Source organism: Balaenoptera borealis (genome assembly GCF_965194805.1).
Source record: "Balaenoptera borealis genome assembly, chromosome: 10".
Classification (NCBI taxonomy): domain Eukaryota; kingdom Metazoa; phylum Chordata; class Mammalia; order Artiodactyla; family Balaenopteridae; genus Balaenoptera; species Balaenoptera borealis.
Genome location: NC_138874.1, coordinates 118,145,439 through 118,170,136, shown reverse-complemented (window position 1 = coordinate 118,170,136; position 24,698 = coordinate 118,145,439). Strand labels below are relative to the sequence as shown.

The window sequence follows — 24,698 nt, the reverse complement described above, 5'->3', positions numbered from 1 at the left end:
CTATGGAGAACAGTATGGAGGTTCCTCAAACACTAAAACTAGAATTACCGTATGAACCAGCAATCCCACTCCTGGGCACACATCCAGACAAAAGTATAATTTGAAAAGATACACGCACCCCAGCATTCACAGCAGCACTATTCACAACAGCCAAGACATGGAAGCAACCTGAGTGTCCCTCAGCAGATGAACGGATATAGAAGATGTGGTACATATATACAATGGAATACTACTCAGCCATAAAACAGAATGAAATAATGCCATCTGCAGCTACATGGATGGACCTAGAGATTATCATACAAAGTGAAGTAAGTCAGACAGAGAACGACAAATACCATATGCTATCACTTATATGTGGATTATAAAATGAGACCCAAATGAACCTATCTACAGAACAAAAACAGACTCTCAAATATAGAAAACAGACTTGTGGTTGTCAAGGGGAAGACAGGGGAGAGGGATGGATTGGGAGTTTGGGATTAGTAGATGCAAATTATTATATATAGGATGGATAAACAAGGTCTTACTGTACAGCACAGGGAACTGTATTCAATACCCTGTAATAAACCATAATGGAAAAGAATATGAAAAATATGTATATATGTATGTATGTATATAGGAATCACTTTGCTGTACAGTAGAAATTAACAACACATTGTAGGTCAACTATACTTCAGTATCAATTAGTTTGAAGGCACTTTTATAAATCAGGCCTTATTTCTCTTGTCCTTTCATCCTGGGACAAATGTATAACAGAAACTAACCTGGATTACTCCGGGATGAACTCATATCACACAGAACTTTAACTGTTTAACAAACCATGAATATCAGTTACACCATGGGATGTCCTGATCCAATATGAAGTTTGTATACCTTGTATCAAGCCTGCAGAATCCACGAAATTTGGAAATTCAAACTGAAATGAAGCCACCTATCCCATGACTTCTCCACAACTAGTTATACAACATCAATTGGAAACCATATACAATCAAATGAATGCAGACAGAAACAACTATAGCCTTCCTTTTAGATAAAGACGGTGTTTAAGGTGATGTCTTGGGCCGTTTCAGGGTGTTACTCAATTTCCTGGGAATCTGCCATGCACACAGGAGGTACACATGTTAGTTAACTTGTTTGTGCAACTATATGAAGGTAGTTAATACCACAAAACTGTATACGTAAAGTGAATTAAATGCTAAAGTCATGTTTTGTATTTCTAAGGACAAAGAAAAAAAAGTGTAGCGCTTATATTTGTTACAAAAATGAACATTAAAAACATTCTTAGTGAAAAAAGCCACACAGAAAAGGCCACCTAGATCCCATACTCATCTTGTCTGCTTCAAATCCATCAAGGTTGTCCAAATGAGGGGGAAACTCAGTAATGGTTCCAGAAAAAGAAAACTGGATCAGGATGGAAAAAGACATTTTCATACAGTTGGGACAGCAGGTGAAAGTTGAAGTGGGGCTCAGTATTAAATTATAATGTGGACATCAGGATTTCCTCATTTAGGGGTTATGTGCTGGTTCCTTGGGCAAAACACACTGAGTATTTTGTGTGACGTGGCAAATGTGAGTACTTTTTGCCATTATTGCAACTTTTCTGTACATTTTAAATTACTGGAAAGTAAATTACTTTTCTAGACAACCATGTCAGTATCATGCCAGAAAATCAGATAAGACAGACATCAAATTTTGTTATAGAGGCCAAGACTCACCCAGACCAAGTTCAACCAAAGTTGTGATACTTATTTCCCTTGTAGGAGTCCGCATGGTATTAAGAGGCACCGTGGGAAGAGTATATTAGTAGCTACCATGTCTTGGGTCCTGTGGATTACCTGGGGTGCAGTAGACACTGAGATTTTAGTATTGCAATTTTTCACATTACTTCAAAAAATATGTTAAAAAATAAATTCAGTAAAGTTGCAAAATATGGAATCAATATACACAAATCAGTTTTGTTTCTATACACTAATAATGAACCACCAGCAAGAAAAATTAAGAAAACAATCCCATTTACAATTCCATCAAAAAGAACAAACTATTTAGCAATAAATTTAACCAAGGACATGAAAAACCTATACTCAGAAAACTATAAAGCATTGATAAACTGAACACACAATAGAAAACAATATTCCATGCTCATGCATCAGAAAAATTACTACTATTAAAATGTTTATTCTACCCAAAGCCATCAACAAACAGCGCCAGGAAAACTAGACACCAGACTCCAAAGAATGACACTGGTCACCATCTACACGGCACATAAAACTAACTAAAAGCGCACAGTATTCCACATTAAACCCTTTCTCTCCTGAGGCCCCTGAAGATGCGCCCCACCCACCCAGCAGTCAGCTGCACAGGAAGATTCTCCACACTTGCTCATTTTTTCCTCTTGTGGAGTCTCCTCACCAGTGGCTCCTGAGAAAACCCACCTGCTGTCAGTGTGCACAATGCCTCATGATCCAGAAACCTAAGCCCTGACAGGAGACAAAGCTCCTGTCTGCTTGTCACGGAGCAAAGTCTGTGGGCAGGGTGCACCTGTGCCCCCAGGGTCAGACAGGTGGGTTCGACGCGCCCTGTGGGACGTCAGAGAAGTGCCGGGAGCGCCGCACTCACAAACCCAGAGGCCTCATCCGGAAGGCAGTTCTGTTGTATATACTAAGTTTGGAAATCCAAACTGAAATGGAGCCAAGTATCTCACTGTATCTTCTCAAAAGATGCTTAAGGAGCAATTAATTACAAACCATATATAATGAAATGAATGTAGACACAAACTTTACAACTTAAACCAAAATTCACTCAAAATTGCCCATAGACAAATTTAAATTACCGAACTATAAAAGTCCTAGAAAAAAAAGAGATAATCTACATGACTTTGGGTCTGGTGACCTTATTCAGAAAACCGGAAGACAAACCACAAACTGCAAGAAACTATTTCCAAAACACATATCTGATAAAAGATTTGTACTCAAATTATGCCAACAACGCCATTAAAATTTGGTAAAGATTGAAACACACACCTGGCCCAAGAAGATAAACAGGCAGTAAATAAGCATACAAGAATATACTGAAGATGCTGGTGGAATGAATAAACATACAAGACTATATTCAAGATGCTGGTGGAATGCACGTACAACCAACTTTGGAAGACAGTTTTGGCAGTTTTTTCCAAATCTAAAAAGTCTCACCTTAGGATCCAAGAAGTGTACCTCTTGTATTTAGACAACTGCTTTGAAAAACTGTGTTCAAACCAAAACTAGCATCAAGTAATGCACAGCAGCTCTATTCATAATGGCTAAAAACTTAAAGCTATCAGGATGTCCTTCTGTAGATGAATTCATAAGCAAATTAGGGCACATACATGTCAAGGGGAGAAGAATACACCACCCCAAAATATGCCCATTTGACAAAAGGATTATTTTGGACTGATTAATTTAAGAAACAGCAGACCCAGGAGAATCTTTCAAAACCAAGTAGAAAATGCCCTTTTAGAAGGTAAATTTACATTTATTAAGGATATCTCCATTTGTAAGGGTATGTCCCTCTCTGGACCAGGAATTGAATGATGACTAAATATCAAGAAAAGCTTGTTGGGACTTCCCTGCTGGTCCAGTGGTTAAGACTCCATGCTCCCAATGCAGGGGACCAGGGTTCAATCCCTGGTCAGGGAACTAGATCCCGCATGCTGCAATTAAGAGCCCGCATGCCGCAACTAAAGATCCCACAGGCCGCAACTGAGACCCGGCACAGCCAAATAAGTAAATGTTTAAAAAAAAAAACTTGTCAATGAAACAGGCCTGGATGTAAATCTGTGTAACAACCATACCCTTGTTTACTGGGCTTTGACTAATAACATCCCTTAAATGGCTTCCTCCATTCCCTAACATCTTTCTTTTGTTCTCAGCAGAAGATAGCATTTAAGGTAATGGCTTGGGCCATTTCAGGGAGTGACTCAGTTTTCCTGGGTATCTTTCAAGTATACAGGAGGTACGCATGGTATATATTAAACTTCTGATTGTTTTCTCCAGTTCGTCTTTTTTTCATTACAAGGGAGATCTCAATAAAGAACATAGAAATGTAGAGGGAAAACTATTTTTCCTCTCATATACAGGCAGTGCAATAGTATTCAGAGATATAAAGGAATGGACCATCAACCCGTGCAAAAAAAAAAAAAAAAAAAAAAAAAGATACATCTAACACTTACATTGCTAAGTGAAAGAATCCAGTCTGAAGTGCTACACACTGTATGACCTCATTTATATGACATTCTAGAAAAGGCAAAACTGACAATGGTAAACAGTTTATGGAATATGTGGTTGAAATAGTCCACATGATACTTTAGTGGTGAATACCTGTCACTATGCATTTGTCTACACCCACAGATTTTTACAACCCAACAAGTAATTTACAATCTATTCAAACTTAGCTACTTAGGATATGGGAGTGTCAAAGACTGGAATACAGAATGTAACAAAGAATCTAACTGATTCAGAAATGTATGAAAAAACTCACTGTTGGTAGTGGGACAAATGGGCTGACCTAAGTTAACTTTGGAAATGTACAGAATCTGTAGGCCAAAGACAAAATGTGCCATACATACACAGTGGACTCTGTGTTCTTTCCATGAGGGGTAGTAGCTAACAGTACCGAAACTACTATATCAGTAATCGAATGGAACAAGCACTGAATTTAATAAATGACAAATGGTGGAAGCCAGGTTTCTTACCACTGCAGTGGGATGTTACAGTCAAACAAAGGGAGAAGGTTACACTATCCATGTCATAACAGATCCGCTTGGAGATATCAGTATAAACTCTCTTTAGCCTACACATAGTTCCACATGGAAATCTTTATAATTATGTGTGTATGCATAGGCTGGGATACATGCACATATTTCCATGTACTGTCAGCTGAGCATATTTAGCTCCCACGTGTAAGTTTTTAATACCATTCTCTAATAAAAGGAACAAGGGCTCTTTGAAGAAAGGGCTGATGCTAGGACTGAGACAGTAAATATAGGAAGCAGGATAATCTTAAAATATCAGAAAGTAAAGAAGTACCAAAAATTTTTAAAACCCACAGAAGAAAAATTATGTAAAATGAAAACAGGAGCAAATGGAAAAAGCTCTCAACAGCCAAAGCAAGAATTAAGTAAGCAGTCTAATAATGTAGTGCTGGATTATAACCAAAAGTTGACAGTAATTATTCACGTGTCCAAACTGGTAAAAATAAATTACATAGTTTTTGATGAATGGTGTTAAATAGAAATCTCCTATGCAGAAAGCTTCTAAACAATGTATATAGCCACTCAGCTGTCCATCAAGGATGTGAAGCTAACCCCTCTCTCCTCAAGTGTGGGTTCTGCATTATGACTTCCTCCTAAATAAGGCACACAGGATGGACATGGGAAAAAAATTAACCTCACTGTGGGAAAACTTGACACACACTACTTCAGCTAGGTGACCAAAGTTAAGAATATAAGTGAGAAGTTTCCTTAAGAGCCTGTCCTCTTGATATATAGTGAAGAGGAAGCACTACACCTCTGTGGTCTGCTTTTTCAAAGCCAAGTCTAACCACGCCAAAACCACCAAGCAAATCCCAGTGCCCGGCAGTCTATAAAATACCTGACCAGTCCTCCTCCACACTGGCAAGGTCATGGAAACAAGGAGAGTCTGAGCAACTGTCAAAGCCCAGAAGAGACCAAATAGATATGATGACCCCATGTCCTTTGAGATCCTGGAACAAGGAAAGGTATAACAAAGGGAACGTGAATAGGGACTTCACTTAATAATAAAGTATCAATATTTGTTCATTATTTGTCAGGATTCTGTAGAAAATTAGACAGGAAAGATTAAAAGTCAAATAAGAGAAACCTAGTGTAACAACCTGGAAATCTAGAGGAAAAGGGGGATATCTTCGTAAAAACACATTACCAAAATGAACCCTAAATTAAGGAAAATACAAAAAGACCAGTTAATCACTGAGGAACCTCTTCCCCATACTGGTTATCCTATCACTGTTCCAGGGTTTCCCTCTCCCGGGACAGGGAAGGAACAGGGACAGAGCTGTTTGGCAGCTCCCCTAGTATCTGACCCCACCCAGTGTCTTCATCTCCCCCAGCCACGCCTACCCAGTGAGGACACCTGAGGAAGGATCAGGGATTATTGATTCAGATGTATCAACCAGGACTTTTTCTTTTCCCAGCGACTGGACACACTTACTGAAGGAAAATAAATTAGTATTTATTGTAAGGATAGAAATAAATTAATAACTTGCAAGTGGCAAGTTGAAGAATGGGTTTGGACCTGGCAGGTCCAGTGGCTCACACTATCTCAGTGTGACCTTGCTTCTCTCCAAAACTTTGTCCTGCTCAGTGCCTTTGGGGGACCCCATTCATAGGCACAGGCTCTCTCACTGCCCTTGGGCCAACAGCAATTCTAGGCTGACAACCACTCACCATCCATTCTCCGAGAAAGAGTTTCTCCTTTTCATGGATTCCAAGAAAGTCATGGTTTTAAATGCCTTTGATCTGGCTTGGGTTGCATTCTCATCCTTGACCCATCACCAGAAGATGGAAAGTGGGACTGGCTAGATGTGGGCAGTAAACCCATCTTCGAGCTGGGTGGAACATGGGCTCATCCTTCTGCAACTGTTTGGACTGGAAGCAGGTGAGATGTAATTCCCAAAGGAAAACTGAGGCACTTGGGCCTCAGAACAGATGCTGGCTGGCAGAAAGCAACAGATTCTAAGTCAATGACAGCTCACTGCACAGCACAGAATCTGACACAAAAGGAAGAAAGGGGTTCACTCAGGGTCAGGGGCTGCAGCTACTCATCCAGTGCTCTTACTGTCCTCCCAAGACTGCAAGAAGTTCTTTCACTTACTGAAAATTCAGGATCGTTGGTGGTGGTCAACTCAAGTCTCTTTCCTTGGGCATCAGGTCCTCACATCTCAGAGGCTGGCCCAGAACAGCCCATGTGCCCTCAGAAGACACACAGACCTCATTCCTGCCCCTGAGAGGTGGGAGCCCTTGAGTTATGCCATCTCCATGGCCATATTAATTGCCCATCCCTGAAAAACAATACTGCTCCTTTTCCAGTTTCTTCTCTCTCCTTTACTAAGAGGAAGAAACCAAATGCTAGGGTGGTAAGGAAACTCTTGTGCAATGATGTAATGGGAGGCTCAAGAATTATTCCAAGCCATGGCACCCATAATTGGCAGGCTTTCCAGAGGCCACATGGATGCATATGGCTCTCCAAGACAATGCAGTGTCAGTGTGAACCTTCCATTGGGAGGTCCAGTTGCCCCCATATCTTTGATTCTTAATGACTATGAATGTCAAAAGTTTCTAACGGGGGCTTCCCTGGTGGCGCAGTGGTTTAGAATCTGCCTGCCAATGCAGGGGACACGGGTTCGAGCCCTGGTCTGGGAAGATCCCACATGCCGCAGAGCAACTAGGCCCGTGAGCCACAACTACTGAGCCTGCGCGTCTGGAGCCTGTACTCCGCAACAAGGGAGGCCGCGATAATGAGAGGCCCGTGCACCGCGATGAAGAGTGGCCCCCACTTGCCACAACTAGAGAAAGCCCTCGCACAGAAACGAAGACCCAACACAGCCATAAATAAATAAATAAATAAATAAAAATTAAATTAAAAAAAAAAGTTTCTAACGACTGAAAGGACAAAGGATTGCAGGGCCATGGTCTGCTGTATGGTTGTTGTGTCAGGGACGCACTCCAATGTTTAGAGGGTTATTACTTCTCTTGGCAGCCTATGAGGCTGTGAGCAGGAGGCCTTTTTCTCAACCACATGCATGTTGGTAGTTGAAACTTCTCAAAGGAATGTCTACACTGACCAGGCAGTTCTTGAATTGCCCGGCATCCTGGTCAGCTCCGTAACTGTACATGAGGGCCTGACGATGCCCAGGCTAGACTGAGCTAGAGGAACACAGAGGCCTACCTGGATTGTCAGAGGTCAAGGGCTGTCCTGCCTGAGACGTGATCATCTATTCATGCCCACTCAGATGGGACAAAGGATGCCTCCAGTGCCAGGAGGGCCCCACCAGCCCTTAAGAAGGCAGCATCTGGGGGCTGGCAGGTCACTGCACCCAGTCCTGTATAAATCCACACATGCCCACTGAGTGCCCTGCTGTCTGGGCTGTGCTGGAACCTGGGGCTTCCCAGGCAGAGTAGGGCCGGCATCACCCTTCCCAGGTGGGAGGGCAGAAGGAAACCATGCATGATTTCTGACACCCTCCCTAATCCTTGACAGAGGTTGAGTTGGATAAGAAACAGTCCGAGACAAGAACAGACATTTCATTCTTCTCTCAGAGCCCAGGACTGGGGGAAGGGAGGCCAGAAAAACAGTTACTGACCTCAGCACCCTGACTCCTGTTTGACCCTGGGCAAGTCCTATCCATTCTGGAGGCTTCAGAGAGAAGGAGAGGGGAAGGCAATGAGGGTCAACTGTGCTTAAACCTAACTCTAACCTTTACCCTAAGAACCCTAACCTCTAACCTTAACCCCCTAACAACCCTAGCCCCAGACCCTCGCCCCTGACCCTTTAACCACAACCCTCTACCATAACTCTCCAACCATGACTCTCCAACAATGACCCATAACCCTAAACCGTGACCCTTGAACCCTCACACTGACTCAACCCCAGGCCTAAAGCCTGGCCTAGTGGGTACCGAGGGATGACTGTATGAACTCTCAAATAAACCAAGGAATTAAATCTTCCTGACCATGAATTTAGCAATGGTTTCTTAGATTTGACAGTAAAGCATAAGAAATGAAAGAAAAAAATAGATAAATTGGATTTCCTCAGAATTACAAACCTTTGTGCATCAAAAGAGGTTATCCAGAAAGTAAAAAGACAGCCCACAGAATGGAAGACAATATTGGCACATTATATATCTGATAAGACTCTTTACCTAGGATATACCCAGGGCTTTTACAACTCATCAACAAAAAGACAAACAATACAATTTTTGAAACAGACAAATGGCTTGCATGGACTGCTCTTCAGGCAAGACATACAAATGGTCAATAAGGACATGAAAAGATGTCAAACATCAGTAGTCATGATGAAAATGCAAATTAAAGCCACAGTGTGATGCCCCTTCACACACACTAGAATAAAAATAAATTTTAAAATAAATTTTAAAATATATAAATAAAAGTAACAAATGTTGGCAACAATGTAGAGAAATTGAAACCCTTAAAAGTTACTTGTGGAGATGTACAATGGTGCAGTCTATGTGTACAAAACTTTAGCATTTACTCAAAAATATAAAATATAATTACCATGTGGTTCAACAACTCCACTCCTAGATATATACCCAAAAAATGGAAAACAGGTGTTCAAACAAAACCTTGTACACCAATTATTCATAGCAGCACTGTTCACAATAGCTCAAGGTAGAAAAGATTTAAATGTCCATCAGCAGGTAAATGGATAAGCAAAATAAGGTAGATCCATAAGCTGCATTATTCTGTCATATAAAGGAATAAAGTAAAATGATACAGTCGCTGTAGAAAACTCTATGGTGGCTCCTCAAAAACATGGAAAATGTATGAGCCCTTGATTCCGCTCCAGGGTGTACACCCAAAATATTAGAAAGCAAGGACTGGAACAGATATTTGTACCCCATATTCATAGCAACATTATTCACAATAGCCAAAAGGTGGAAGCAACACAACACATCCTTCAACAGATGAATGGATAAGTACAGTGTAGTATATACACAATGGGATATGATTCAACCTTTAAAACTAAGGTAATTCTCACACATGCTACAATGTGGATGAACCTTGACGTCATTATGCTAAGTGAAACAAGCCAGACACAAAAAGGACAAACGTTCTATGATTCCACTAGTATGAGGTATCCAGATAAGTCAAATTCAAAGACAAAGTAGAATAAGGTTGCCAGGGGTTGAGGTGAGTTAGTGTTTAATGGCTACGGTTTCACATGGGGAAAATAAAGTTCTGGAGAAGGATGGTGAGGATATTTTTACAACAATGTGAATGTAGTTAATGCCATAGAACTGTATACTTAAAAATGGTTTAAATGGGGCTTCCCTCGTGGTACAGTGGTTAAGAATCCGCCTGCCAATGCAGGGGACATGGGTTCAAGCGCTGGTCCTGGAAGATCCCGCATGCCGCAGAGCAACTAAGCCCACGAGCCACAGCTACTGAGCCCTTGTGCCACAACTACTGAAGCCCATGCACCTAGAGCCCGTGCTCCACAACAAGAGAAGCCACTGCAATGAGAAGTCTGCACACGGCAACGAAGAGTAGCCCCCTCTCGCCGCAACTAGAGAAAGCCTGCACACAGCAACAAACACCCGACACAGCCACAAAATAAAATACATTTTTTTAAAAAGCTTTAAAAAAAATGGTTTAAATGGTAAATGTTATGTGTTTTTAATCACGATGGAAAAAATGAATGAAATAATGATCAATGTTACAATGTGGATAAACACTGAAAACATCCTAAGTGAAAGAAGCCACACAGAAAAACCACCCAGATCATGCTCATCTTGTACACTTTACATCCAGCAAGGTTTTTAAAGTGAGGAAAAGCCCAGTGATGGTTCTAGGAAAAGAAAACTGTATTCGAATGGGAAAATACATTTCCACAAAGCTGGGGCAGCTGGTGAAAGTTGAAGCAGGTCTGTGGATAGGATTATAATGTGGAAACCATAATTATTCCTCATTTGGGGGTTATGTGCTGGTTCTCTGGGAGAGCGGTCCTCCCACTCTCACAGGGTAAAATAAACTGGAGTATTTTGTGAATGTGGAAAACTTGATACTGCTATTTAAAATATTTTATACACTTGAAATTTACTAGAAAATAAAGTACTTATCAAAACAACCATGTCATAGCACGCCAGAAATACAGACATCAAACTCTGTTAAAGAGGCCAAGCCCTACCCAGATCCAGCTCACCCGCAGTGGGGACGCCAATCACCCTTGTAGGAGTCCACATACTATGAGAAGCACCGTGGGAAGATTACATTGGGAGCCACTATGTCTTGGGTGCTGTGGATGACCTGGATGTAGTTGAAACAGTGGGATTTCTGAATTCTAGTTTTCCACATTCAACCACCAAAAAACTGTTACAACTAAAAAATGAATTCAGTAAAGCTGCAGGATACAAGAAAAGAAAAATCAATGCACAAAAATCATTTGTGATTCTACACACTGATAATGAACCATCAGAAAAAGAATTTTAAAAAAAATCCCACTTACAATTGTATCCAAAAAGATAACCAGGAGTAAATTTAACCAAAGACGTGAAGGACCTGCACACTGAAAACTGGAAGACACTGATAAAGGAAACCGAACAGACAAAAATAAATGGAAAGATACCCCGTGCTCATGGGTAAAAAGAATAGTGTGAAAATATGCATTCTAAGGTGGGACTTCCCTGGCCGTCCAGGGGTTGGGACTCTGCGCTCCCACTGCAGGGGGCGCGGGTTCGATCCCTGGCTGGGGAACTAAGATCCCGCATCCTGCATGCCACATGGTGTGGCCCGAAATTTTTTTTTAATTAAAAAAAAATATGCCGGGCTTCCCTGGTGGCGCATTGGTTGAGAGTCTGCCTGCTGGTGCAGGGGACACGGGTTCGAGCCCTGGTCTGGGGGGATCCCACATGCCGCAGAGCAACTAGGCCCGTGAACCAAAATTACTGAGCCTGCGCGTCTGGAGCCTGTGCTCCGCAACAAGAGAGGCCACGATGGTGAAGAGGCCCGTGCACCGCGATGAAGGGTGGCCCCCGCTTGCCGCAACTGGAGAGAGCCCTCGCACAGAAATGAGGACCCAACACAGCCATAAATAAATAAAAAAATAATTAAAAAAAATACGCCTCCTAGCCAAATTAATGTACACATTCAATGCAATCCCTACCAAAAGTGCAATGACATTTTCCGTAGAAACAGAGCAAACAATCTTAAGATGTGTGTGGAACCACAAAGGACCCAGAAGAGCTAAAGCGACCCTGAGGAAGGAGAACGGGCTGGAGGCATCTCGCTCCCTGACTTCACACTTCATTACGAAGCTACAGTCCCAAAAAAGTGTGGAATTGGCACAAAAACAGGCTCACAGACCAGAGGAACAGAGCAGAGAGCCCAGGAATCAACCTACAGGTATGTGATCAGTTAATTCACAAGAAAGGAGCCAAGAACATACACCAGGGAAAGGACAGTCCCCTCAATAAACGGTGCTGGGAAACCGGACGCCACACGCAAAAGAACAACACTGCACTCTGTCTACACCACACACAAAAGGGGCCAAAAACCCAGTTTTCCACATCAAGCCCCTCCTCTCCTGGCTCCTCTGAAGACAGACACCCTCGGCGGTCAGCCACGTACAGGAACCTTCTGCCCACTTTTCCTCACCTTTTCCCTCAGCGGCGTCACTTCCCGGCAGGTCCTGAGGAGACCAGGCTCCTGTCAGCATGAACTGGACCCCACAGTGTCCCAAAGCTGAAGCCCCAGGGGGTCCTGAGGAGACCCGGCTTCCATTAGTGTGGACTTGACCCCGGCTTGTCCCGAAGCCCGGCCATCAGTGTAGACTCAGCCCCGCGTGTCCCAGAAGCCAAAGCCCCAGCGGGTCCTGAGGAGACAGGGCTCATCTCAGTGTGAACGTGACCAGCATGATCTGAACAGACATCCCACCAAAAAAGATATACAGAGAGTAAAAGTCATACAGAAACAAGCTCAACATCATATACCATTAGGGAATTACAAATTAAAATCGTGAGATATCACAGCACACCTATTAGCACTGCTAAGCTCCAAAAATATGACAATACCAATGGCTAGAGGGTGAGGAACAAAAGGAGCTCTCCCTCATAGCTGGGGGGAGGCATGTGCAGCCACTTTGTAACACAATTTGGCAGTTTTTTCCACAGCTAAACAAGTCTCACGTTGGGATCCAACAATCATGCTTCCAGCATTTAGGCAACTGCTTTGAAAATCTATGTCCAAATGCAAACGAGGATGCAATTATGCACAACAGCACTTTCATAATGGCTAAAAACTTGAAGAAATCAGGATATCCTTCAAAAGATGAATGCGTAAGCAAATTGGGGTATATCCATGTCAAGGCGAGTAGAATATGCCACCCCAAAATATGTCTCTCTGGCAAAAGGATTATTGGTCTGCTTTGGAAAAAAAAAAAAAGGGCCTCCTTGGTGGCTCAGTGGTTAAGAGTCCGCCTGCCAATGCAGGGAACACGGGCTCGAGCCCTGGTCCGGGAAGATCCCACATGCCGTGGAGCAACTAAGCCCGTGCGCCACAACTACTGAGCCTGTGCTCTAGAGCCCGCGAGCCACAACTACTGAGCCTGTGTGCCACAACTACTGAAGCCTGCACACCTAGAGCCTGTGCTCCATGACAAGAAAGGCCACCACAATGAGAAGCCTGCGCACCGCAATGAAGAGTAGCCCCTGCTCGCCACAACCAGAGAAACGCCTGCATGCAGCAACGAAGACCCAACGCAGCCAAAAATAAAATAATAAATTTATTCTAAAAAACAATCTCAGAAAACAGAGATTGCCATTTTATGAAGGACATTTACAATAGAGAAGTCTCCATTTATAAGGGTATGTCCCTCTTTGCACTAAAAATAGAAGGATAATTAAATCTTAAGTAACTCTTTTCACTGGAGAAGTCCTGACTTAAATGTGCAAACACTCATACCCTTGTTTACTGTGCTTTGCAGTATAACCTGCCAAAACTGGCCTTCCCCCCCTTCCCCAGCATCTTTCTTCTGTTTTTAGCTGAAGACGGTATTTAAGGGGATGGTTTTGGCCATTTCAGGGAGTGACTCAGTTTTCCTTGCTATCCCCCCTGTATTCAGAAGGTATACATGTAATTAAACTTCTGCTTTTCTCCTGGTAATCTGTCTTTTATTTCAGGGGCAGGGGGGCCTCAACCAAGAACCTAGGAAAGTAGAGGGGAAATTGTCTTTCCGCCCATACACATGCAATGGACTACTACTCAGCAGGAAGGAATGCACCATCAGCCCATGGAAGGACATGGATAAATCCTCAGTATGTACTGCTACGTGAAAGCATCCAGGCTGAGGAGGCTGCCCACAGTATGACCCCGTTGGTGACACTCTGGGAAAGGCAAAGCTACACAGATGATAAGCAGATCATGGGGTGGGGGTGTGAAGCGTTCCATGTGACACTCTAGGATGGATACCTGCCACTATGCATTTGTCTAAGCCCACAGACGTGTGTAGCCCAAGGGGTCAATCATAATCTATTCAAATTTAGTTATTTGGGATGTAGGAGTGTTGCAGGATGGAATACATAATGTGACAGAATCTAAATGTATTAGAAATATATGGAAACAACTCACTGTAGGGGATGGGATAAAAGGTGCTGACCTAAGTTACCTTTGGAAATGAATGGAATCTGTAGACTAAAGGCAAACTGGACCGTACATATACAGTGGGCTTTATTTTACGAAGTTCTTTCCAGGGTGTAGTAGCTAACAATTCTGGAACCTCTGCACGTGTAACCTGGAAAGGAGCAATGCATACATAAACGGCAGATGGTGGGAGCCAGGCTCCTTGCTGTGGGAGTGGGAAGTTACAGATAAGCAAGGGGAGAGCCTCTGCCCTCATAATCCTGGATCTGGGCTTCCTGGGAGGATGTTGACTGGCCGGGGGAAACACACAGATCTTCATGCTGGGAAGACCCTGTAGACACAGGAACTTCACGCCCCATCTTTCCACCCATACCTGCTGGAAACACTCAGCCCTCCATCATCAGTCAATTGCAGCGTTTAAGACATTCTTGCCCCCAGGCAGATAAAGGAGAATGAGGGTCTTGCTTACCCCTAAGCTGTCCCAGAATCCAGGCCCTGGGGGTGGAGCCAGGTTGGGGGTTCCTGGGCCTCTGACCAACAGGTGAGAGGAAGGAGGAAGACCAGTCCTGAGGACAGAGGTTCCCTCAAGTCTGTGAGCCCAGGAGCCCCGATGGGATTCATTCCCAGTGAGGACATGGGCGGGGTCTGCAGTGGTTCTGTGCTCCCCCTGGACCCCTTTGATGAAGCCATGGCAGCACTGGCCCCAGACGTCTCCTGGCAGCGTCTCAAACTCTGACACAGCGGTTTTACAAAGGAACACGAGAATGGAGCTGAGCCCCTGACGGCCACTCCTTTCTGGCTCTGAGTTGCTTCCAACAAGACCGCAGTCACCTGCACGTAGTCTGCTGTGACCTACCTGCCCCCACTGGCCTTTCCTCTCCCTCCCTGCGATGAGTCCCGTGACATTTCCAGCCTGGACCCCTCTCGCAGGCCAGACGCCTCTGTCCAGTCACTGCACCCCCATCTCACCTTGGGGGCTAACAGGGCCCTCAGGGGACTGGGATCCTGCAGCTCCCCACACCCAGGATCAATCCCACCTTCCCTGGTTGTTGAGCTCACGCACCGGGTGTAACCGAGCAGGACCCTATGGGGCCTTCCCAGGACAGAGCCCTCCCCCACATCCTCTGCTGTAGCTCCTCTCTGAAGTACCTGGATAACAGCATCTGATGCACGCTTCCTGAGTTGTTTTACAGATGCTAAAACCACCACCAAACGGAAGAAATTAACTACCTGATGATCTTGAACAGGTAGCCCCGGAACTTCTGGTGCCTAAGAATTTAGAGTGTTAACCGTCTGTTACCTCACCATCAACCAGAGAACTGTGCACCAGCTGATCCCATACCCTGTGACACCCCCCCCCCCCACTTCAACTGGCCTTTAACATTGCTGTGCTGAAATCCTTCAGGGAGTTCGGGGATTTAGAGCACAAGCCGCCTGTTCTCCTTGTATTGGCACTTTTACAGTTAAAGCTGCACTTTCCTTCACCACACCCGGTGTCAGTAGACTGGCTTTACTGCACTCGGGCAAGCGGACCCAAGTTTGGTTCGGTAACACTGGGGTCTCCCAGGCTCCCACTCTCCTTGTGCCCCACTGACTGTCATCTGCTCCTCCAGAGTCTTGTTGCAGCAAAAATAGAAATGAAATTCTCCCTCCCCTGAGAACAAGGAAAACAAAGGGAACAGCTAACAGGCTAGAGAAGAAACATAACCTGGCCTGAAAGAGTTCATCACTCCTTGTTTTACTTTGTCACTAATTTGTAGTAACTAGATTTGTACTTTACAAAGCTAACCTCACTCCTTGACACTATGTAATTTACCTCTGGCACCCATCACCCCTAACTCTGTGTGAGTTACATCCCCTGCCTCATACTCCCTAACCTTATTATGTCCAGCACTTACATTCTATATGCCCCTCATAACAAATCACCCCCTATAGTCTTTGCATTTCAGAAACAAGGTCACCGGCCGATAAACCAGAGGCAAATGGACGCAATTACCAGACTGCTGGACCCCGATTACCGGGCGGCCTGATGCCAACTATGACTGTTTTGAAATAATGCAAAGAAAGGGAGGAATGCAAGACCTTCACTACTTTGATCCTCATCCTATAACCCGGACTGCGAGAGCCCCACGTATAAAACCTTCCCTGATTCTCAAGGAGGATGGGCCCAGTTCTTGAGGTGCTAGCCGGCTGTGTCTTCCCTTCTGCCTGGCAGAAAAATAAAGCCATCTCTCTCTTCCTCCAAAATCTCTGTCTCCGTATTTCTGTTCGGCCTCGTTGCACAGGGAAGCCAAGATTTCGACAACGGTCTGTGGCCAGTTCCCACACTAATTCACCTCTACGCCCACAGCGCTGGCCCAAGCCCGATCTTGTGCCTGGTTCCTCCACCAGGCCCTGACAAAACTCCCTGCCTGCACGGTGCACCTCACATCCCACCCCAACGTGGTCTTTCTGAAGCATAAACGAGACTGTGACTCTCCCCCACCTGTAATCCCCCAAAAGTTTCCCCACTTTTGCTAGGGTATCCGCTGGGAGAGACATCTGCCAAGGCCCTGAGAGTCCCCGGCACCCCCACGAGGCTGCTGGCTCCTGGGTTCCCTGACAATGAGCACCTCAGCCGGCCAGGCGACATGGCAGGAAACCCCAGAACTGCTCACCTCAGGAGGGGACTGGCACGGCCACGGCCTGATCAGAGAGAGCAGAGAAGGTCTCCCCAGCTGGGACACAGACTCTGCACGAGTGGCCTCTCCGTGAGCCACTACATCACCTCGTGTGACTTGAGGGAAGGAAGGACCGAGGCACACTTGGCTCCTAAGGAGGATGGGATAGGCTCAGTCATGTCCCCCCAAATTCACATGCTGAATCCCTAACCCCCAGGACCCCAGGATGTAGCTGTATTTGGAGATGGGATTTTTAAAGAGGCGATCAAGGTAAAAATGAGGTCACTAGGGTGGATCCTAATCCAATAGGATTGAGGTCCTACAAGAAGAGATTAGGACACAGATAGGCAAAGGGGGAGACCACGTGAGGACCTGGGGAGAAGATGGCTGTCTAAGCACCAAGGAGAGAGGCCTCAGGAGAAGCCAGCCTGCACACACCTTGATCTCGGACAGCATCCAGGACTGGGAGATGATAGGTCTGTTATTCAAGCTGCCCAGTCTGTGGTATTTGTTACGGCGGTCCTGAGCAGACTCACACGCAGGGTAACTCAGGGCTCAGACTGGACAGAGCCCACTCTCCATCCCCCTGTACGGGAGTTACAGGATCCTCAGGAACTGAGGACGGGGTCCCTGAGGAGAGGCACAAGATAGAAGATGCCAGGCATTAACACGACTGCATTCGTGTTAAACGTGCCTGAAGTCCATTCAAACAAGATGGTCTTGTCCTGTATGTACATCGGCACCTTCAGTCTGAACTGAGATCTTTGGCTTCACCACCTCCACTGAGAGCATTAGCTTCACCTGCTGTGGACCGTCTCCTATAGGATTTCCAGAACCACAAAGCATCGACGCTTCACAGGACCCAGAGTCTGTGCGCTACCGTCCAGGTGACCCTCACAGCATAGCCACACAGCTGCCCAAAAGATCCCATTTCCCTTTTTCCTGTTCACAGCTACCCTGCACCTCCCAGCCTTCCCACCCCTTACAGCTGGGGCACAGTGTCTCGTGTTACCAAGGGGGAGAGGTGGAGGTGGTGAGGGCCTTGGCCAGACTGCATCCTAGGACGGAGGGCATGATGCCCACCTGGTCACCCCACCCTGCTGGTTGGAGCCCTCACCTGGAAGCAGGGAGGAGAAACAAGGTGGACAGAGCCTGGGCCCTGCCACCCACCTGCCCTGGACTCTCACATGAAAGGGACAGAGACATCTTGAGCTTCAGCCCATTTTGGGGGGGACACTTTGTTCCAGTAACAAACCTTTGCCCTAAAAGCCAAGGTGCTTTACAAACCCCTCCCCAGCTGTCACAGAAAGTCAGACTTAACTTCATCACACTTTTCTCAAACGCCAGCTCATGCTGAGACCACCACTCAGCCTTAGAGTCAGCATTGGGCCCCCAGAAACCCTAAATCAGTGGCTGGACACCACAACGTTGAGGGGTCAAGTAGGAAGCCCATCCCTAAAGGTGCGGGTTGCACACGGCCTCCCGAGGTTCTTACACCGGTACATGTTGGGGGTATTTCAATCCTGACTGAGGACATTTAATGTCACCATTCATGTTGCTAATTAAGAACCCACTAGTTAGAGGAAAACCTATCAAGATAATTGCTACACTGATGGAAATTTCTGAAGTTGGTCGGAGGCGGGGCGTTTTCTCACATGCTGCCAGCAGCCCCCCACAAGGGGCATCCTCATTGGAAAGCGGCTTGGGCCGTTCGGAGGCGTCTCTTTGTAAACGTTAGCTGACCTCCAAGCCAGCTGCTCCTGAACTTTACCCACCCTTCCCAGGAAAGCCGCCTGAATATGTGCAAGGACCTCACAGGCTGGAGGAAAGGGCTTGCAGCCACCCCAGCGACAGCACACGTGCTACGTGGGCTCCTGCACGTCACACAGGACGGTCCTGGCCCCGGCTGCTCTTCTGGAAGCTTTCCATTCCCCTACCCGAGTTACCCGTCCTGTCCTGGCCCCCACTGCCCTTTTCTCGCTTCCTCACCTCTGCCCGGGGAGAACTTCCAGCAGAGCCTCACTCAGACCGGGCCACCCTCACGGCCGTGACCCCTCACTCCCTCCCACCAGCCCAGCCCCGAGACTGCTGACGGGGCAGAGAATACGGCGTCAGGCACAGCTGCAGGGGCTCTTGCTGCCGGGAGGGGTGTTTCTATTGACCTCAGCCCAGGCACAGCTGGGGAGGGCTGGCCGGCCGGGTCAGGCTGCCCAAGTCAGCCAATCCTCGCCCCTCAGGGGCTCATAATTGCAGAAAACGGGCCTTGTTGTGCCGGCCAGGCCCAAGGAACAGGTGTGGGGTCCTGAGGGTCAGGATTGACATGGGGCTACAACTCTGGCTGATTTTCTAATCATTTTAACTGGCTCATGAGTAGGAAACAACTTCAAGAAGACCCTCTCCTAATGAGAGGAACCCAGGAGTCAGGGAGAGGAGGGGTGGTGGGTGGAGACAGAGGCCTGGTGCCGGGCTGCACTGGAAGCCCCCGGAAGACCAGGCGGACGGAGGCCGCACAGAGTGAAGCCCAGGGTCACAGACCTGTCGGAGCTGCTGTTTGTTAGTTCAGGTCCTGCTCTGAGGTGCTCAGGGTCAGCTCTGACCAACAGGTGGGCTGGGGTGCTCTGCAACGAGGGCCACGTGCACGGTTCCTGTGTGCCCAGCCCTGCCGGGTGCCTGCCCAGGTGAGCTCCATACCCTGGGAGGGGCCTGCCCACGAGAGCCCCGGGGGCTGCCGGGTGCCTGCCCAGGTGAGCGCCGTATCCTGGGAGGGGTCTGCCCACGAGAGCCCCGTGGGCTGCTGGGTGCCTGCCCAGGTGAGCTCCATATCCTGGGAGGGGTCTGCCCACGAGAGCCCCGGGGGCTGCTGGGTGCCTGCCCAGGTGAGCTCCATACCCTGGGAGGGGCCTGACCACGAGAGCCCTGGGGGCTGCTGGGTGCCTGCCCAGGTGAGCTCCATACCCTGGGAGGGGCCTGCCCATGAGAGCCCCGGGGGCTGCTGTGTGCCTGCTCAGGTGAGCTCCATATCCTGGGAGGGGCCTGCCCACGAGAGCCCCGGGGGCTGCTGGGTGCCTGCCCAGGTGAGCTCCATACCCTGGGAGGGGCCTGCCCACGAGAGCCCCGGGGGCTGCCGGGTGCCTGCCCAGGTGAGCACCGTATCCTGGGAGGGGCCTGCCCACGAGAGCCCCAGGGGCTGCTGGGTGCCTGCCCAGGTGAGCTCCATACCCTGGGAGGGGTCTGCCCACGAGAGCCCCGGGGGCTGCTGGGAGGAGCACGTGAATGAGCCTCCTCTCTATGCAGCCAGCACAGAGTTGCTCAGCGACTTCCCTGTGGGCGGTGCTGCGGTGAGATGAGAACCAGGAGCTACTGCGGGCCCCCTGAACCCCCATCTAGGTCCAGCCACAGTGACGAGGTCAGCAGGCGGTTGCTGGCTGCTGTGCTGCGTGACGGAGGCCCCACCAGTACCTCTTGTTTCTTCTACCTGACACCACGGAGGCCGCCCCAGGACAGAGTGGACAGCCTGCACAGGATGAGTGGGAGCTCCTGGTGACCCTCAGGGGACGTGAGAGGGACGGACCAGGCAGGAGGGGAGTGGGCACCCAGGCAGAGCCATGGGGCTTGGGGCCCAAGGGGGCACTTCTGGGTCTCAGCTGGGAGTGGACGGGCAGGTGGTAAGTATCACCCAGGAAAGCTGGTCTGGTGACGTGAGTCTGAACACGCTTCAGGGTGATATAAACTTCCCGGGTGACCCCAAAAACAGGATTGTGAGATGAATCCCATGAAAGGAAGGTTTTGTAACAGGAATCTTGCTGAAGGGAAGGCTTGCAAAGTGAATCCGCCTAAGAGGAGGCCCTGTGAGCCAGTCCCCGCAGAGGGGGGACGTGGAACCTGCTGGGTGCACTCATTCACCCTGGGCAGGCGATGGGCACAGACCCCACTTCCTGCTCCCACATCTGTGATTCTGCGTAGGTTACTAGGCTTCTTGGAGTCTCAACTTCCCAGTCTGTTCATCGGGTGACAGTAGCATGGATTGACTAGTAATTTGCTCAGAACAGGGTAGAAAGGGGTCCCATGGAAACTCCACAGAACACCATCACTATGGGAATCACAGGCCCTGTTTCCCGCAGGACTGTCTTCAGGATCAGGAGAGCAACTCTGAGCAGACTTGCAGCAGAGCCCAGGGATGGGCTCAGTTTGGTGGGTCCTCCTGTTTCCTGAACCTCAGAGAAGGGAGGCTCCAGTGGGTAGTGGCATGTTTACCCCAAACCTGGGAGCATCTGGAACTCAAGTCCCAGCAGCCGCTGAGCCCTATCAGCCCAGTATCTGGGGCCCCAGGAGGTAGGCGGGAAGCCTGGAGGGCTCAGGCAGGAAGCACTGGCGTGGTCATCACCCGTGCAGAAGCTTCCGAGCCAGTGTCCAGTGGGAGCTCTTGCCCTGCCCATGAGTTTCAAATCCACAGCACAGATCAGCTGCTAGCGGCTCAGTTTGTTCTCTAGACACAAAGCAAAGTCCTCAGACCAAGTATATCCATGGCCTGTGAAAAGACACGTCTGGTCTGGCACCAGGAGCTGCCTCTGGGTCCCTCCTGATTGGACGCCCAGCAGCCAGTGTCACCACGTCATGAGCGTCAGGTGGTGTCGGGCGTGGGGGGACGAAAGCACACGGTCCAGGCCCACAGGGGACCATGCTGTCCACGGAACCAGTGTTGTGGCTATAGGTGTGCCCTCCACCACCCCACAGGCAGAGACCACCATCCCCTTACACGTTGTTACCAAATTAAGTCATATAAACCCTACTCGGGCCCTAGCCTGGCTGAGAATCACTGCCTCGACAGGGAACGTTTCCTTTTTCCATTCTGATTCAAATAGGTGAATAACTAAACCAAAGCTGAGACCGACAGAGCACAGGCTTTATTCAGTGGCCAAAGAATGGAGAAGAGGGAACTAAGTTCACAAGTAAACTTCTCGCCCACCTGGAGAGAGTGATTTAATTTTAAAGAGTAAAGACACAATCAGCTCAGTAATTGGCCACGGGGGCTGGAGGGGCCAAGGCTAACCTGAGCTGGAGGAACGTGGGTGCCTGCCTGGACGCTCAGAGGGCAAGGGCTGTTCTGAGACCTGCTTGGACACCCGTGCAGATGGAACAAAGGATCCGCCCAGTCCCAAGAGGGCCCCACCAGCCCTCACGAACGCAACACCAGACTTCCCTGGTGGCGCGGTGGTTAAGAATCCACCTGCCCATGCAGGGGACACGGGTTTGAGCCCTGGTCCGGGAAGATCCCACATGCTGTGGAGCAACTAAGCCCGTGCACCACAACTACTGAGCCTGCGCTCTAGAACCCGCGAGCCCCAACTGCTGAAGCCCACACGCTTAGAGCCTGTGCTCTGCAACAAGAGAAGCCACCGCAATGAGAAGCCCCCACTCGCCGCAACTAGAGAAAGCCTCCGTGCAGCGATGCAGACCCAACACAGCCAAAAATTAATTAATTAATTAATTAAGAAAAAAAAAAAAAGGCAGCACCTGGGGGCTGGCAGACTGAGGCACCAAGTCTTCCATCACGTCTACTTAGTATCCTGCATGTCAGGGCCATGCTGGACCTGGGGCTGCCCAGACAGAGTGGGGCCTGCATCACCCTTCCCAGGAGGGAGGGTGGAGGGAAACCCTGCATGACCTCTGAGGCCCTAAGAACTCTTGACTAAGGCTGAGCTCAATTTGAAACAGTGGGTGACCAGAGCAGACATTTCATTCATCTATCAATGAGAATCCAGCACTGGAGGAGCAGCAAACAATGGCCTCGCTCAACCTTGACGCTAATCCTGACATGGACCCTAACCCTAAACTCTGATCCTGACCCTAAGCCCTGACCTAACCTTAGCCTAACCCGTACCCTAAACCTGTACCTTACCCTAACCCATGCTCTACCCGCATCCTACCTGTACCCCAATTCTCACCCATACCCTAACACCCACTCTAACACAGAACCCTAACACCCTGAGATCAAAACCATAAACCTTAACCAATAAGCAAAACCATAACCATAACCAAACCATAAAATATATTCATTAACCATAGCCATAAATAACTCATTAACCATAAAACTTAAACCATAACAGCAACCATAAACCATACACAGCCCCAACCCTCACACCAGCCCCAGCCCTAATGCTAACCCTCCAAACCACTTACACCAAGCCAAGTCTAATCAGATTATACAAATACATCTCGAAAAAGAAAACTGGGGAATTCTCTGGTGGCCCAGTGGTTAGGACTCTGTGCTTTCACTGCCAAGGGCTCGGGTTCGATCCCTGACTGGGGAACTAAGATCCCACAAGCCATGGGACGTGGCCAAAATTAATAAATAATTAAAATGAAATAAAACAACTATTTTAAAAAAGATTTTAAAAATAAAGGAAAAAAACAAGAAAACTACCCCAGTACAACTTATAAATATGAATGTAAAAATCTATCACACAATAATAGCAACATGAAACCAACAGAACTTTAAATGGATAATGCCATAAGCAAGTATCTCTACACCAGGAATTTCAGGTTGCTCAACATATGAAAAGTAAGCAATGTATTCAACCACAATAATGGTGTGAAGTAAAAACACATAATCATATCAATTAATGCAAAAAATCTACAATGAAAATTCAGTGTTATTTCATGAAAAACACTCAAGAAAGCAGGAATAAAAGGAAATTTGTTCAATATGGAAAAGAGTAGTACAAAAAGCCACAGCAAACATCATGCTCAACGTTAAAGACTGAAAGATTTACTCCTGAAATCAGGAACAGGGCCAGGAAGCTGGCCTTCATCACCGTTACTCAATAGTGTACTGGAAGTTCTACCCAAAATCTTGAGGAAAGAAATAAAAGGCATCCATGGGTGAATGGAAAAATTAAAACCGTGTCTCTTCACAGAACATAGGTCACATCATCTTATATATAAAACTACCTATAATCAGCAAAGAAATTATTTGAGCTAATCAACTAATTAATAAGCAAAGTTACAGAACAAAATATCAATTCATGAAAATCTATCTTATATGCATACGCTGGCAAAAAATAATCTGAAAAAGAATTTATGAGAACAATTCCATTTTTAATAATGTCAACATCAAGATTTAGGAGTATATTTAATCAAGGTACAAGTCTTGTTTTTATGTATGTAAAGTTGTATGTTTGAAATTACTGGGAAGTCAATTACTTTTCAAAACATCATGTATGTCAACAGCATGCCAGAAAAGCAGAGAAAACATCAAACTTCCATATAGAAGCCAAGCCTTACCCAGATCCAGTTCACCCAAAGTCCACATGTCATTTAGAGGCACTGTGGGAAGGTTATATAAGGAGCCGCTGTCCTCCGTGTTGTGGACGACCTGGGTATGGTAGAAAGAGTGGGATTTTTGAATTCCAATTTTCCACTTCATTCCACAAAAAAACTATTAGAACTAATAAATCAATTCAGTAAAGTTGCAAAATCAATACACAGAAATCAGTTGCATTTCTAAACACTAATAATGAACCATCAGAAAGTGAAAGAAAGCAACCCTATTTACAACTGCATCAAAAAGAACAAAATACCTGGGAATAAAGTCAACCAAGGAGGTGAAAGACCTGCACACTGAAAACTTTAAGACATTGATGAAGACATTG

The 24,698-nt window shown here is 46.9% G+C and overlaps 1 long non-coding RNA gene across 1 annotated transcript in view; it reads right to left on the bottom strand.

Moving 5' to 3' along the window:
• Positions 1–1,279: 1,279 nt before the first annotated feature.
• The window catches only part of LOC309636012, a 57,069-nt gene continuing 33,650 nt past the window's right edge, over positions 1,280–24,698 (bottom strand). The window contains exons 2-3 of the long non-coding RNA XR_014249170.1: positions 24,331–24,421; positions 1,280–1,835 (exon numbers count right to left, since the gene is read on the bottom strand). This is a non-coding gene — a long non-coding RNA (uncharacterized lncRNA). The remainder of the gene's footprint in view (positions 1,836–24,330; positions 24,422–24,698) is intronic.